An 18,081-nucleotide genomic window follows, 5' to 3' on the forward strand; every position below is an offset into this window, starting at 1 on the left:
ATTGTATTAGTATCAAATACACCTCTCACATGCATACCAGGTATGACTTGATGTACAGGACCTAGCATCGTGTCATATGACTGAATATAAAACGCCTGTCATTATTTTGAGAATGTATTTTCCAAGTGAGTATACGAAGTTTGAAAGCAAAGCTCATAAATTCCATAACATATTAATGGTGTTTCCCTTGAAATATACATGAAGCCAAGTAATTAATGTGATTTATTTTCTGGAAGTCAAAATGTTTTAAATAGTACATTATTGTTGTTAAGTAAATACCATTTGCTAGATTACGAGCACGCATTCACACATACTACTTTCAATGATTTCATTTAGAATATATATATATATATATATATATATATATATATATATATATATATATATATATATATATATATATATCCTTGTGTCTCGTCCTGTCCGTTCTGCCTGTCAGTTCGCTTGTCCGTCTGTCGTAAATGTCCCTTACCATTCAATGATGTTTGCAGTTCTCGGCTGACTTTAACCTTGTTACTGTGATAATTTATATTTAAAGGACCTAGGTCAAGCTTCCTCCCAAATAGGGACCCACCAAAGTAATTTAAATGGCTCAAAATACAGCCCTCAAAAAGATAATATTTTGAATCAGTCCAAAAGGTTTAAGACACTTTTTGTATTGAAACTCAGGCTCATTTTCTTTGGTAAGACTCCATGTTTCGTTACTAATACTTATGCATGGGTTTGACCATAGATGCATGTACGTTTCTGTGCTTAAAGAGTGACATATTGAGCGCAGTTTCAACATTCAACTCAAAGTTAAGGTAGTTTTCAATGACAACGGTCCATACTTTGCAAATTGTAAATGTCTATAACACTAAAATCAATGTTTGTTCCATAAGTTTTTCTAACTACTGCTGTATTTCAGCAATGATACAGAACCCCAGTTACACAGGTGGAATTTAATTCAACCATGGATGGCACGTTTACTTTGTATATTTTAGCATCCGCTTTACAATTTATTTCTCATCAGTTTTTATTCACTGCCTATTAAATCATAGCTGCATAAAAAAGCAAGCATATGTCAAAGGCATTAAACATAGTACATGTTTACCTTAAATTCTGGCCATCGATGAATACCTCCCGCGTTCTTGTGATAGAAGTAACGTCAAGATGTTGATCAGATATAATTTACGTACCGTTCATTCCACTATCTAAGTTGGGAATGAACTGAGCAAAAAGATCAAAATATATATCCTGGAAAGCTCAGTCGCGGAAAGAAGACAAGCATCTTTGTAAGCCACGGGCAAAGCTGGAAATGTGAATAACATAAATCAAACATGTTTATGTCACAATCTCCGGCGAGAATAAATTTCTCATCCAGTTTACCTGCCGTACCACATATTTGTGGAAGAGTAACGAACACACTGCACAACGGTGGATATTTATATGCATACCTTTTCCTTGCATATTGTATCTAGAGTTTTGTGTAATGAGTTTACACGCATTGAATGACACAAGATACTTGTTTATTACATCCTCTAAATATTCTTTTGGAACATATTTCTTTAAAATTATATCTGCCTCATATATTTACCTCATATATTTGCTGATAGTAACCGCACGCGATGCATACGTATAAATTACTAGGGTTATTTGACAATGCTGTTGTGTATAAGAAAAACGCCTCCGATATTAGCACATCGACTTGTTAGCAGTATTTATGTATCTTACTGAGATATATTGATATGTTATTTATAAATGTTGACGTTGTTTTATAGATTACTGTTGCGAATTTCACTAATTGAAGTTACAAATACTATATATAAAAAAATGTAGAAGTTGATTGCAATTACTCTGTCACAATGATGTAATCAATTATAATTACTTATGTATAGTGCATTTATAGTGCTTCTTTACAATCTGTCATAGTTATCATTAATAAATTCAGTTTTTGCACAGAACAACGTTCTTCGCTCTCAGAGTTCAAAGAAAAGGATTAGTAATTTAAAAGTAATTAATAGCTTTGTTTTACTTTTACAGTATATTTTATCACTTACAATTACTGATAACATTTTGCAGGAAATGATTACAAATAGAATTTTATAGTTCAAGTAATCAGCTACTTAATGATTACTTGAATAATCATTGCTTTATAACTCTAATTACTGCACAAATGCAAAACATTAGCGGTTATATTTTCAAAGATACAAAGATATGATAAACATAATGCACATGATGTACTTCTTCGTAGTCAGCATCACTAATACTACTAGTAGTAACGTTTGTACATACAGAATTCAATTCTGAAGAAATCAAAGCTCAACGAAAATCTAGTAAATGACGGTGCTATTTTGGAACAGAATTCTGTGAATCTGTACCACTTCAATGCGTACTGTCCAGCAATTAAAATCAAGCACTCTCCATCATATATAACACAATACTTCTCTCTCTCTCTCTCTCTCTCCACACACACACGCATCTATATATATATATATATATATATATATATATATATATATATATATATATATATATATATATATATATATATATATATATATATATATATATATATATATATATATGTGTGTGTGTGTGTGTGTGTGTGTGTGTGTGTGTGTGTGTGTGTGTGTGTGTAATTGTGTGTAATGTAACCATACAAAAAACAAATAATTATGGAATAGTTCATTGCCCTCCATATGCTTGCTGTTACGATATATTCACCAACCCTGCAAAGTTGAAGTAAATGTAAATTGTATTATACGATCACATACATTGCAGCAAACTCCAAGAATCTTGCATTGTAATCCCTCTTGAAAATTAATGATAAAATTCCTTATATGTTTACTTATATTTCTACTTTTCTATTTCCTTCAATATTATTTGTCCATGTTTTATGGAATATGTCTTTTTGGACAGCGACATACATTACGCCAGTAAAGAATTCAATATAACTTTGAATGGATCGATGTGGATTTACATATAAGTGTTGCTTTCAAACGTTACTATACAAGTGTTACTTTACTTATGAATCCTGAAGGGAACAGCAATGCATAGGTTCAGTGCATAGAACGGTAATTCTTGCACGCGATCATAATCTATTATGGGATAAACAATATATTTCGGATTGCAACTTAGACAAGAATAATCTATGGTTTGCGAACGGCTTGGCAGAAATTCGACTAAGAACCTAGCAGCCAGTGTCATCATTTATCACTTGATAAGTAGCTTTGTGTACTGAAATAAGAACACTATTATTTCTACGATCACTTCTCTCCGTGAAGTATATTTTCGCTGCTATAATGTGTGTGTGTGTGTGTGTGTGTGTGTGTGTGTGTGTGTGTCTGCACTTTAGCTCATATCAAAGATGGCCATAAAGGCTAACTTCTTATAGCATGCTTTCCCCCATATTAACTTTTCGGGCCACACAGGTGCCCTTATAGTTGTATTGTATTTATGAATTTCTTTTTCTTACATTTCCTTTCCTATACATGAATTGGGACGAATTTGGAGTAACTGGCTCTGCAAACTTTGAACAGTGTAATGTATCATGTACTGTCTGACCTAAAGATTAAAGTCACCGATTTTCATCAGCTTGAATTAAGCAAGTATCCGCAACACTATTATGCGCGTTTGTTTAATATGAACCCTGATATTGATTCATTGAAAGGTTCATGGCTCGAGTACCTCTTTACGCTTATTATTTATAACAATGAGAACCTGAGATCCATGAAAGTAAATCTGCTGCTCAAATACTTACCAACAGGTCATTCAACAAAGATTTCAAACTATTATTTACGGTTTTGCAAAGTCAAGTTTAAATGCATATTATGGCTTGATCAGTATCTACTCGTAGAAATCGTCGACACGTATAACTCGTAGACCTCGGTACATAGTAATAAATATAGCCATTACCATAAATTAATATTGAAGGAAACATTTTTCTGACACGCCTACCCATAAACAAGCTTTTAGCCACAGCATGACTTTGCGCTGGAATTTAAAGTGAATATTACATTACTTCTTGGGCCTTTGAAGATTAATTTTATTAGCAACAATATTACCCAAAATTCAAACGGTCTTGACCTTACCTCCGAGATAGACAAAACGTTAGATTGTTCCTATACCATTAAATAGTTTCAGCGTTTTCGAAATATTTCTTCTTCTAAAATCTAGAGTATATACTGGCCTGTAAATCGAGTCGAAGTGCAAAATGCATAGACCAAGATGCGCCGCAGATCCGGGTCTGTACATTTTGTTAGGAGTACTCGGTAGTACAAACAACACATACCCTGATCCACAGACACTCTATGCAACGGCAGAGCAGGATCTTTGTTGTTTGCAGTTTGGATTGTTGTATAAGCGAGTACAAACAGTGCTGATCGTTAAATAATGGTAATTATGGCTGCTAAGGGATTTTCAAGTGTGATCTTCAACCATAAGTCACTTCTACTCACTGTCTGTAGCATAGCCTCTATGAAAGTTATCCACATGTGTTTTCGTATGCAAATGAGGCGGCATCCATGTTTAAGTTCTTCAAAAGGAATTATGATACATGTGCTTGTTAGCCACGTACAATGGATATGAACAGTCAACAATCATACAATTTTACCGTGACTTCTAGAGGACATCGACCTTGTTGAAAATCAAGAATGCATAATTGAGAACTTTTTTCCGAGTATAGTTTTATACAATAGGAATTCATTATACAATTTGTCAATAATGTATGTTCTTAAATCCCCATATTTCGCTTCAATTCAGCATTATGTGTATTATAATGTGATCCGACAAAAACTTGTATTTGTTTTATACTGACTGCCTGACAAAAAGAATAGTATCCAGTGGGTATTAAAGATCTGCGATTTGCATATATAATCCTGCTTCATCACATTCAATTATGACCCTTTAATAATCTTTGATTCCAAGTATATTTCCAAATCAATCCTAAAAATCACCACATAATCGATAAAACGTTGATTTACGATTTTTTTAATTCCCTAAAACATGATTCGGAAGCAGACTGCTCATTTCGAAATTTCATGCGTTATTTTTTTTAATACATATGACTATTTCTAAAATGTTTTCCTTTCATACCATTCGGATGATTTTCTGCCAAAGTCTAATACACCAAATTTAATTATGTAATTTTCCACTCAATGAACACAAATGCTTTTATTTCTCTTTAGATTCTTATATATTTTTGTTTTCATTTAAATGTGCAGCGGTCCAGAACGTTTGCGAATCTGTTATTAAGTACAGAAGAGAACAGTGTGCCATCACAGGTAAAGGAATCTAATAGGCCTATAATTTCCAGGAATACTGAATCTCCATTTCGTTTATCGATTAATCAAATAATGTATTATAACCAGGCATTAGGTAATATCCAAAAATGAAATATTAAATTAAAGAAGGCAACTTTTCAATTACTAACTCCTCATTGTACTCGCTTATAAGACGATTCCAACTACAAACTGCACAGACCCAGATCTGCCGTCGCATCATGCGCATTCAGATCTGCGTCTGTGCTGTTTGTTAGGTGTATTCAGTAGAACGATTAACCTAGACCTGATCTGCAGGAGCATTATGATGCGGTAGATCATACTTTGTGCTGTTTCTTGTTGACTCGACTTATATAATAGTATTTACACTCGTCTTCTAGAGATCTTTCTATGTTAATTTAAAATTATGTCATCTGCTAGCAATTCAGTATTTTAAGTCAGAGTGTGGTACTATAACTAAAGTTTATCTCGACTCGGTTGTTCCTCGTTTGATTTGTTCACCAGATTATTAAATCATTGTACATTTACATAATTAGAAAATCCATTTTTGCTTAGAAATAAAATCGTGTTTAAAGAATAAATCAGGTATATAAACGTTATTTTTGTTGTTGTTTTGGGTTTAACACCATGATGCAGTACACGATTCATGGCGGTCATACTGTTTGGTGGAGAAAAACACTAGAAAAGCCCCCATAAGAACCACTGACCTACGGGAAGCTACTGCCAAGCGTTTTTACATACCTATATTGACCTCGAACCCATGCGGAGGTAACATGACCGTGATCAGTAAAAGCGAGCAATTTAGACCACTCGGACACAAGGGGCCCCGGTTTATACACGTAATTCGATGGTTTGAAAATGAGAACAAGCATACGACAGAACCAGCAAGTACACAATAAGGGAGAAAACAGAAATTGTAGAATTGTCATTATTCTATCTAAACATACATATTGGACTGCATCAAAATGATAGCATTACAACGTTTAAAGACGTTCTTTAGTGTATTGACCCTCGTGACACTTTTGAAACTAATTCGGTTTGGACTGATATCTTGATCATTAATATCGTTATCTTCAGTTGCTGAACATTGTAAAAGTATAATTGAAATAACCTATTTTTTTAAAGAAATGCGATGAACATCTACCAACAAAAGCGGACAAGAGGCTTTTTCCCTAATTGTTATCCTGTACAAAGGATTTTTATTGTAATAAATTCTTGTATTGCAACACTAATCTGTCTTCATATTTTATGTTAATAAAAATTAACAAAACAATTGATTAAGTAGGAGTTCATAGGGCTCCCACTTGCAATGGTCTGGGAGAATTACAAGCGATCTATATTTCCCTGCTAATATGCATAATACTTTGGTTTTTAAAAAGTTTGGTGGGGGTTCGTTAAAAGTTTGTGCCGCAAAATGTGTGGGTACTATTTCACTGTGCCTCCTGGGCTGATTTCAAATTAAATACTATTACAAAATGAATTATTTATTCCGTTTACTATTGAAGTTTAGGATCCCACGAGTTGAACGTTTACAATTTGTTGATCAAATAAGCTTCCCTCTTTGCAAATGATTCATCGTTCAGCGAATAATCTGTGCTTTTAATGGATTTGCCGCTGATTTTGTTCTTTACGACCACTATCAAAATTGTGATCTGCGAAAGGGTCTCATAGTCTCAGACTAGTCTGCCCTACGTATTCTTTACCACACGTTTTGAAAAAAATCATGTAAACATCGTTTTTCGAACCGTGTGACAAATTTTATAAGATTGCACACGTTTTATTATTGTTAGTATAACTTGAAGATGTGTTATTATCTCCGAGCAATGGGCATTTACTGCAATAGCAAATGCGACAAGCTCTAGTTGTTCGGATGTGTTTGTTGAAGTGTTAAATTCCTTCAGAGTTACTGTCGTAATTTGTGGCATAAATGGTTTCCTTCCAGTGACCCCTTTCCAGACAGGCCCTGAACAAAGTGCTTGACGCCCTTTGAAAATCATCCTGAATAGGAAAACATTTATGAAACCTGCACATGTGATATTTTAGACTTCCACTTGACACGAGTCTATGCTCTTAAAATAAGCAGCAGAAAAGTATGAAAAGCAACAATCTTTGTAAAATTCAGCAAATATTTTTTCTTATAATTCAAAGTGAAATTTATTAAAAAAATTACGTTATAGCGAATTAAATCCCAAAACAATCATAGACTTACAGACACATGTCAAAATAATTTAAAGCTCTGATAAAACGTTAGTAGAAATCCAATTGTAAGTCCAACTCTAATGTGTTGATGTGCCTGTGATGACCTGAATAATTTTGTGGTGCCAACAGTCTTTTGCTGAAACGCAGTAATATAATTCCAGGTTGAATTCACTATAAATCCCAGTGAATGTCTCTCTCCCAGAATATTACTTTTTAAGATAACTCCGTATTTCCAGAGAAAACAACCACTTGAATAGAATAATTTATAGAAATAAATTCCAGCCCACATGAACTACTGGTCACAATGAATAAAAATTGATTCTGCTAGATCGCCATGTATGAATGAATATTTTTTCTTCCCAGTAACAAGATTATATGGTCTTGTACTTGACCTCAGATCACAATCAACATTTTCTATTAAAAAAATATAATATAACCTAATGCGAAAAAACAACTTCAACAAGGTTCTAATGTTTACAAAAAATAATTAGCAGTCTGTTAGTAAAATTACAATATAAAACCTTGACAAATTGTAGGGGAATCCCAATAATCAACACCCAGACCCAAATAAATATGATGATCCTGATTATAAACCATACACATAGAGAATAGTTTAGCTATGTATTGGTTGTTTACCGAACAAAATCAACAAAAAATATAAAATACAATCCATAATTCATGTTATGAAGAGGAACGAAAAACTTGATTTTGTACAAGGTTAAATCAAACATACAATGTTACATTACAATAGCATATAGTAAAATAAAATAAAAATTAAAAAAGAAACTAACAAAAATACAAATTAAATATACTTAACACAATGAAAGTATGGTTTGAGTGGAATGAAAAGTTACTTAGTAGTTTAGATACGTGTCCGTCTGGTTAAACCCTATAGGCCAATCTGTGGGCACCATCATATGAAATGCTGCCATCAGGCCATACTATGCTCTTTTCCCCATGGCCTGAGCTATCTACTTCCACTCTCCAGTGTATAAAACCATCCCTATCTGTCTTTTGTATAGAATTTTTCTCCAAAATCACATGTAAACCATGAAATAAAGACTCCGTTATGATTGTCATATGCAAAAACCACCAAAATGATACTCTGGATGCACATGGCAACCATGGAAACAACAAGCTCCTATTATGGTATAGGTCGCATATAGGACACATGGTACTAATTCAACTCCAATAGTAAACATATGGAAACACCATCATATTCAAAATTCAATAACTTAAAATTTCTGGGTGCTGATGATGAGACCTATAATTCTCCATGCACATCTAACCTTGGTGCAAGCTTATGTATGGAGAACACCATATGACCCGTGGCATTTTGTTTACATACATGTGCATGAAACACATGTTATTGATTCTGCACCAAATGAATTAGGTGCTACTTTCAGTATTGAGAACTCCTGAGTCAAGCCTGTAAGAATGCTAAAATTGCATCAGTAGAAATTTGTCTATATTGTTTTTAAATTACATATAGGATAAGCTCTCAAAAGATATTTTTACTAAAATTTTAATTTTCATTATTAACCAATTATGGACCACCAAACCCGTAAATACTCTATTATTTCTTCACCCATTTCTAGACTGGTTCACAGTTCTTCCGTATAATTAGTACCGTGTGTCCTTCAGCATACTCTTTTCCAGGTGAAGTGCTTGGTGAGACAGTCTTGATCTTCAGAAATGTGAATCAGTAGCCGAAATATATACTCATTAGTTCCGAAATCCTCTCTCTATAATGTTCCGAATGTGCGATTTTAGTTGTCCATGTTATATATAATTTCATAGTGTCTCGTTGACTTTAGGGATAGTTTGGGCCGGTTTAAGAAACCTGTGAAAAATTCAAGAACATAAATGTTTTTTTTACATATTTATTGATTGTATTCAGACGATTTATTCTTCTATCATGTAATCTTCCATGGAAGGGAATAAAGATGATGATGAAGTACAAATCCAAATTATGCAGAAGTAACGAGTGCAAATTTGTAACAGATTTCACATAGATTTAACCCACATTCGCTTGAAATGAAAACAGATTGGTCATTTCTGAATCTTACGCGGTTATTTTATATTCTAATGCAGAATAAAAGTAATTCTAAAATCGTTTCTTCGGACATTATTTAAATAAGTTTTGCCAAAGTCTGATACTCCAAACTGAATCCAATATTTTAATGTGAATGGGCACACAAGCTTTATTGCCGTCAGGTTTTGATTTTTTTCAGCACATGATAGGCTATAAACGGGGGCCAGTGTATTTGATGGAGGAAGAGCCTGGGAATAACCACAGACTAATGGGAAACTATTTACTAACCATTTCGGATATACCCAATTTGACCGACCTGAGACTCGAGCCCATGCGGACAGTTTTGAAATGGCAGTGATCTGTAATCTGTCAAGAAGAGAGGCTTAGACCTCTGGTTTTACCCGAAGCCCCTATTTCTAAAGGAGGCTGTACTACAAAACATTATCGTTGTAAAATATTAATTTCTTGGTTTCATTTAAAATGTTGTAATGGTCAAGACAATTTGCTAGACTAGTATTGAATATTCAAGATAAAACATATTAAGCTGTATTTTCAGAAATGTTGAATCGTAGTTTGGTTTGTAAATTGGTCGAATAATAACTTATATGGTCAAATAAGATCCCTGTAACTAGTATTAAAATAAATATTGAAATATTTTCAATTATTAACTAGTCTATTGAAGTTTATACTTAAATAGTCTTGCATCTGGTGTTATTTGTTTAGTTTCCAGGTTGTTTCTCAAATGACACATGTTGCTATTTTTCCTCTGTGATGTGTATATTCATCATGTCGTTTCAAATCGTGATGGATAAATAAAGGTTGTTTGATTCCTTTCTCTCGATTATTCCAAAATAGTTCATCAGATTTCCTGGGTTTATAAAGAACATTTCTGATATCGTAAATGTGACTTTAAGTTTTCATTTCTTGAAAGAAGTCAAGAAGTTCTAAAATATATCCTATGTGTAACCTTACTGCCCTTGTGCACTCGTAACTGTTAATTACCCTAATGTTTTTAACAATCTACTTGCCTTTGATACATAAAAAAACGCTCCATATTTTATTATCTCATCTTTGTATTTTTGAACCTCTATTACTCGTTAGCAATAAAACCTTTTGATCCATACATTGTGATCATAAAACATTTACTTAGTGATATATATATGTATATAGCCTTACAGTACTGGAGCGCAGTAAACTTCACAATCAACCAACCATCAACTATCTCTGGGTTTACTACCATGAAACTGCCGCAACTTTTTCCGGATTGACAATGCGTTTCCAATTTTATTGTCACTGTTCCCTTTAATTGCTTGTTTTTATTTAAGCATAATATGTTGTCATCAATATGCCTATTTATATTTGGTATCCTCTGTCATGCATTTCGTGTTCATCTATACGTGTGTTATACAGACGCCATACTTAACAACTCGGCCTCTTATCAGAAATAAAGTCGTTTTTAAATAACAGAAAACTTGTATGCATTTAATTGAATATAAGGAGGTTGTTCTATAAATATACCAACTGTTATCACTTTTCAAACTTGTCCGAATTGACTTAGGTCTCGTTCTGTAATATCAACATCTAGGTTCTTGATACGTACTCCGCTGTGTATTAAAAATATAATACCTGGAATAGCATATTCAAATCTTGACTGAATGCAACGAAACATCTACGGAAAAGCAAAGAAGAGACTGGTACACAAATTATTCGGCTCTAATATCTATTTCATTGCAATTATTTATTATGTTGTAGGAATAATTTGGCTTGATGTTTTCTGTTATCATGGAGGTCATGAACATGGCATAGCATGCCGGACATGCAGAATACGTGACGATTCATATTTAGAGAAAAATGGTTAATTTCGGAGCTAGGCTGATTCATTTTAATATGTTCGCTGTGTATACGACAAGCAAAGCCCAGAGCGCTTTTCTCTTCTTTGATCTGTGCAATGGTTGTAAGAAAAATATGGCTGAAAGAAACATGATACATATAAATAATACATGTAATGCTCAATCATTGATACAACACGGACACCACAGCTGAAATGGGTATAATGTTTTTAATTAGTAGAAATGGCCCAACAAGGTCAAGATTAGTTACTTTCAGAAACTAGAACGAAGAATGTGTTCGTTGAAAAGATGTGGATAAACAGACCAGTATTTTTAAATTATATGATTACAAGTTAAATTATACTTTCAAACTAGAACGCTTTTGTATGTAGCATGCTATATAAATACGTCTACATTAAATTTATCCCAGTTTTGACTAACGTATCTCTTGCTGTGCATTTGATAGGATGTCATGCATTGTTGGATTTAGTCCTTCTCGAAGAAATCTTTATACTTTATAATTCCGCACTCATGGAAATTCAGTAACGAACCTTGGCAAATGTAGCTAGCCAACAAAAATGGTTTACCTCTCCACTATCTGTTAAAGTGCAGTTGAATGATGGTTTACTAGTGCAGTGTATGTTACAACGAACCTTGGCAAATGTAGGAAGTCAAAACATGGTCTACCAGTCCATTGTCCCTGACAACGAACCTTGACAAATATAATAAGTCAAAACATGGTATACCAGTCCAGTGTTTGTTACAATGCAGCTGAAAGAAGCTGCCAGCTGACTTCCTGTCGGCTTTGTTATGATACAGTTTATTCGAAATAATTTAATTGCTTTCATAACGTTTCGAACCACCTGTTTCTGAGCGAGAAAATTCAATACTTCAACGCTTTAAAAAAACGGAAAGGCAATTCCGTCCAAATACATTTATCAAGACGCTTTAGCAAAAGTCGATATACACACCGAAAATGTAGCAATATATATATATATATATATATATATATATATATATATATATATATATATATATATATATATATATATAACAACGGGCACATGCATAAACTTTTCTTTACAATTTTAAGTATGTATCTTTAATTATATTTGCATTTTTCATTTATATAGATAACTTTTTCGACATGTAACTGCCTTTAGAATCTGTGTATCTACATCATTAATCATAAAATGTTGTGCCTGTCCCGATCATAAGAGACCTTACTCCAGTCATAAAATTGTGGGTACAGGGCCACAGAATAAAGATATCTTTTTTATTGAAAATATTTCTCACTTGCAAACAATTTGAATTCGAGTTTTAACTGTTGTTTGTTTATGCGTCAGACATACTCATGAAAATAAATCAACAAATAAACCAAGGAACCCTTAGAAACGTCTGTTCATGATAGAAACAAATAAATTCATTTGACCGTAAACAATGTTATTGGAAACCAAACTAAAGAGGATCAGACGTGAGTTTCGATTTAGTCACGGAAGGCAAGTATGCAAAGTGCACTCTCCTTAGAAAAGTCATATATCTCGATCCCTATATTTTTGAATTATCGAGCATTAAACTAAACGTATACGCAATGAAACATTTAAAAGATAAACTTGAAGTCTAAAATTTCAGAATATGACGTTTCCAATGAAGTATTGAAAGATTGTGAATACTCCATAAATTAGGTATTAAACTTAAACGTAAACTTAATCTAGTCATCGTATAATTATGGTATTCTTTCATCCCATGTCCGATAACATCCGAATAAATTTTAGCTTTGAAAGGTCGCCCAGCGCCATATCATCTCATATTCCTCTCTCTCTCTCTCTCTCTCTCTCTCTCTCTCTCTCTCTCTCTTACTTATAACCCATAAAAATTACAATCCCATTTACGTTTATAGTTGATTGTTATATGTTCATGAATGGTTTGAAATTTAATAGCATTATTTTCGAAAGCTTTCCGGATATGAATAATACAATACATACATTAAATATAATAAATACATTAACATTATAACAACCAATTAAAAGTATGCTATTCTAAATAATTAATTTGAATCACTATTCGATGAAAGATACGTTTTGCAGAGCAATATCATACTAAAATATTTCAATAATGTTTTTTATATAAACAATCAATATCTAAGCATATATTTATACACCACTAACATACTCTGAGCAATATGCATCAGATACCACCATTTATGTCTGGTAATCTATATTAGGAAGCATATGTTTGCTTGCCATTCTGCAAATTATGTTAACAAAACGGGGAAATAATAGACCTGAATAGTGAAACTGTTCCCAATTACGATTTGAATAAGATGGAAGGCAAATAGCAAAGTGCGTCAAGCACACATCAATGACATGTTTTTCGCAGACGATTCTGATATAGTCGCTCACACAGAAGCGGAGCTACAGCGCCTGACTTAACACGTTGCTAAAGAATGCGATGAGTTTGGGTTGACCATCAGCCTAAAGAAAACAAACATGATGGCTCAGAACGTGGACCCCCCAAGCATCATCATCAACAACTACGAACTTGAGGTAGTTAGTCATTTCACATACCGCGGCTCTACCATCACCAACAACCTCTCGCTCGATGCTGAGATCAACAAGCGGATAGGAAAGGCATCAACAACTCTATAAAGGTTGTCGCAGAGAGAGTGGAACAACAACATGATGACCCTGAACACTAAGATCTCCGTGCGTCGTGCCTGCGTGCCAAGCACTCTCCTGGACCTGTATAAGCTGATCTGGAAAAAAAAGCGCGCATTAGATACAAATAGAACTCGGATGAATATTGGTGACCAGCTGGTGCTATAGAATACCTTGACGGGCGAAACTGGGTTCATCGCTCTGTATTGGCTTCTTCTATTTACTACATGACAACATTAAATCTTGAATTCTAGCTTCCTTCTTAAATAGGTTGTCCCACGAATGTTGCTGATGAACATAGAATAATTCACACACATGTGAAGAATGGCAATGTTTCTTAGTTCAAGGGAGATATTGCATGGCTCATAATGTGATGGAACTTTGATATTACCTGGTTTTCATGGAACCCAACGATGCTTATGACTAATATCTTTGAATATTCAGTATTATTCATATTATTTGGCACAGATGATTTTTAGCACGTAACGGCGACATTGGGGTTTCAAGGAAAAATATAAACGTTACGTTCCTCTAATTTCTAAAGCAAACCTTTCAAAGAAAAGGTGATAATTTATAATATTTAGTTTAATACATACAGATGTTTAACTGTTAGGAATGTTTCGTTTACACTTTTCAGATTCTCAGGATCCTTTATGATGAATTAATATAATTCCAGAACGTTTTTCTTTTGATGCATCATTTATATTTTAAGAATTGTGAATACATTTTCTGACGTAAGCGAAAAGCATAGTCTCGCTGTTTCACCACGTTATTTTTCCTCCAAGTATGCATGTGGATCCCTATGTTATGTTCTATACATACCTCTACTAAATATGTCCTTTGGATATATCGAAGGCGACGTCTCTTACTCTTCCGAAATTTACATAATTATAATTGAAAGTATCTGTATTTGGATCCATCACATGGTAGAAAACTCCCCCTATTAAAACAAAATCTTTTTTTAAAAAAGGCACTATATCTTTTTGTCAACTAGCGGTAAAAGTCTGGATTGCCTCTGGTTGGTCCATAAATATTAACCAGTATAAATCTGTATTTTCAAATGGCTATATCCATTACAACCTTTCTACCTTTTTTATTCCATAAATGGTTAACTCGACATTATTTAATAACATAGTTAAACATCTTGAACGCGTAGAATATAAACTAAAAGCAAAGACACTTGTATCCCATGAATCCTTCCATTTTTCATAACTCTTATAAGGAACTGTCGACATTTCAAAGTTCCAAAGGTCTTTGTTTCTGTAACATAACCATGTCTTCTTAACCAATATAAAGTACTTTATCTGCTGCATGAGGAAAACGATATGAGATTATTTCTTCCGTTTCCATAAAATGTATAAGGAACTTCACTCCGAATTTTAGAATTCGAAAAGAATTTACTCTGACGGTTCAAAGGACGACGAAAAGGCTGCAGCAGCCTTCATTAGTCGAAATCACACTACAAGAGTTCGCTTGTCAGATAGAGTATGTATTTCAGCGGAAATCAGTACAATATCCTTTGCCATCAAATATATCGAAACCAAATATATTTAAACTCTATTATCATCACCGAGCCCCTATCGGTACTTTGTTCACGAAAAATATAGGATGTTGGAAAGACCATTACTAGCCAAAATTCTCATCAAACGTACCAAAACTGATCACCTCTGGCAATATAGTATAAAAAAGTGTTTGTAACCCATTCAAATCGGTATTAAAGATAATGAAAAAGCAGACTGCGCTGCTAAAATTTCAATATCTCTCCATCTGATTTAAAGATATAATACATTGATTTTTAACATGCTATAAAAACCATCCTTAATTAGTAAGTGGCAGCATTAAAGAATAATGATATCGATAACAAACTAAATGTGATCAAATAATAACTTTAAGCGAATAGTTTCCTTTCTAAGGAACCATCTGTAGGGACTTGGTAGTCATCGCAAGAACTGTAATCGGTAATACTTATATAGTCAATTGATAAATATGACAGGGTGAAGACCCACCAAACTGCACTACTTATAATGAACTCTTCACAGTGAAGCATTTTATGATAGTTTTGTTTTTTTTTTCAATCTACCGACTGCACGCGATCGCTCATAAGATGTTCAGCACATCAACTAACTTTTTGATACGGTAAATTTATCATATCTTTTAATTTATTGTAGGAAGTTAACGTTTCTTCTCAAATATATTTTGTGTGCGATCCTATCTTCTTTGAGTATTGAAGCTACATTATTGAAGCGAAGTGTAAATGGACCGATTGATTGGATTGGATATATGAGCATTTTAAGTAGCAAGCGACGTTTAGCTCAAGTTCTCTGATCAGGCCAGCTCAGTGAAGCTCCCCACTTAGACCTTCTTCATCGTGGGTTTCCATATCCACATTTTAATACGTGTCAATTCGTTTGCAATGCACATCAAAGGATTTCGCTTGTGACTAATTCACGTTATCTTGATTTGGTATTCAGTAAACATGTTTGTTTCGCTGAGTCGTTAGTTTCTGCGATAACCATTTGAAGTGTATTTCAGTACGTGTCCAGCATATACATCGTGTAATGTAACTTCAAGTGTCTCTAAGACCTAATACACCGAAACACGTAGGAAAAGTGGCAAATGTCAAAAGCTATGGAGTACGATTGCTTGAACCTGGCTTGATGCTGCTGAAGTTTTAATAAACGATGATATTTATGAAAGGTCGTTTCCAGCGCGTTTCTTCTAGTATTTTTGATGAATCAAAAGTACGTTAAACCTTCTAGGTCTTATGTCACTTCTTTAGGATCGAATAAATAGTAACACAAGAAAGACTGAAAACAACAAGCTTTTAAAAATACAATAATTTATTTCCATGGAAATATTCTGCTAAAATGAAAACAATATGCAATTACGGTTTTATAGAATCAAATCCAAAAATAACCCCAAAATAATCCGAGAATAAATTTATTTAGTCCTAATAACAACATGTTCTTCTGATTTCACGTTCGAATCCCGACGAAGAATCCAAGATGGAAGACGAAGACTTATGCTGCAATCTGTAGTGTTGAATTCTACAGTTCCTTGTAGAAATAAAACTTATCACTACAGTTTCTGATAGCAAAATAAATTTTTATAAAATAAACTTTCCTTGTTCCACAATATTATATGAGCACACGTATTTTCCAGACAAATAATAGACTTAATCCTTTTGAATCCAAATAATTTGAAACAACTAAAAACAGCACAACATACAACTAACAATTTAACAGCCCAACTTCTACTGATTAATTCTCCAAAACATGGGTTATATGGACCTCCTATAACATAAACAAGTGTCACGTGATCATCTTCTGGCAGTTTATAGAAAGAAATGCTTGTTACATATTACGTTTACCCAGTGTGACCCTGACAAAAACCATCATCTTTACTCTAAGAAATAAAAAATATAAAAATGTTGTTTATATCTTAAGGACAAAGTCGCATTATGACCTTGAAAACAACCAATCATTTTAAAATAAAATAGAACTTGTTTACGAAGGTTGCTGCAAATTCTGAAACAAGGTCAGGATTTAGATCAACACCTGTTGTTTATAAGCTAACAGTCATGGTCAAACTATTTTCTAAAAGAAAGTATCACCTCTAATGAATAACTTTACATTACAATATCATGTAATGAAAAATAAAAAATAAAACTAACAAACAATTAAATTGAAATAAATATATATTAAATCAGATATTATTAAATCAGATATACATAACATAGGGTATTGATAAAGAGCAGCCAGATCAGTGAAGAACTATGGTGTATATGCCTTAATTTGATTAAGAACACTTTTTCAATATGCCTTTCACAACATATAAATTATGCGACAAACAGAGAATAAAATAGTAAAACTACGAAAGTCTTTGCAAGGTTTTGAGAGACATATTATAGTATGTACAATTATGTATACAGTCCGTCTAATGCAATGTATGGAATGCATTTCATACTCGTTTCTATTGGTATGGTCGCATTACGTATTAAAGGATGTTACTAGTATGCCGCTATCTAGGAATAAAATATCACCATTCAAGAAAACCTCAACTATAGAACGGTGTAGCATAATTACCTATTAATTCATGTA

The sequence above is a fragment of the Sinohyriopsis cumingii genome, chromosome 4 (genome assembly GCF_028554795.1).
Source record: "Sinohyriopsis cumingii isolate HCF-2022 chromosome 4, ASM2855479v2, whole genome shotgun sequence".
Taxonomy (NCBI): domain Eukaryota; kingdom Metazoa; phylum Mollusca; class Bivalvia; order Unionida; family Unionidae; genus Sinohyriopsis; species Sinohyriopsis cumingii.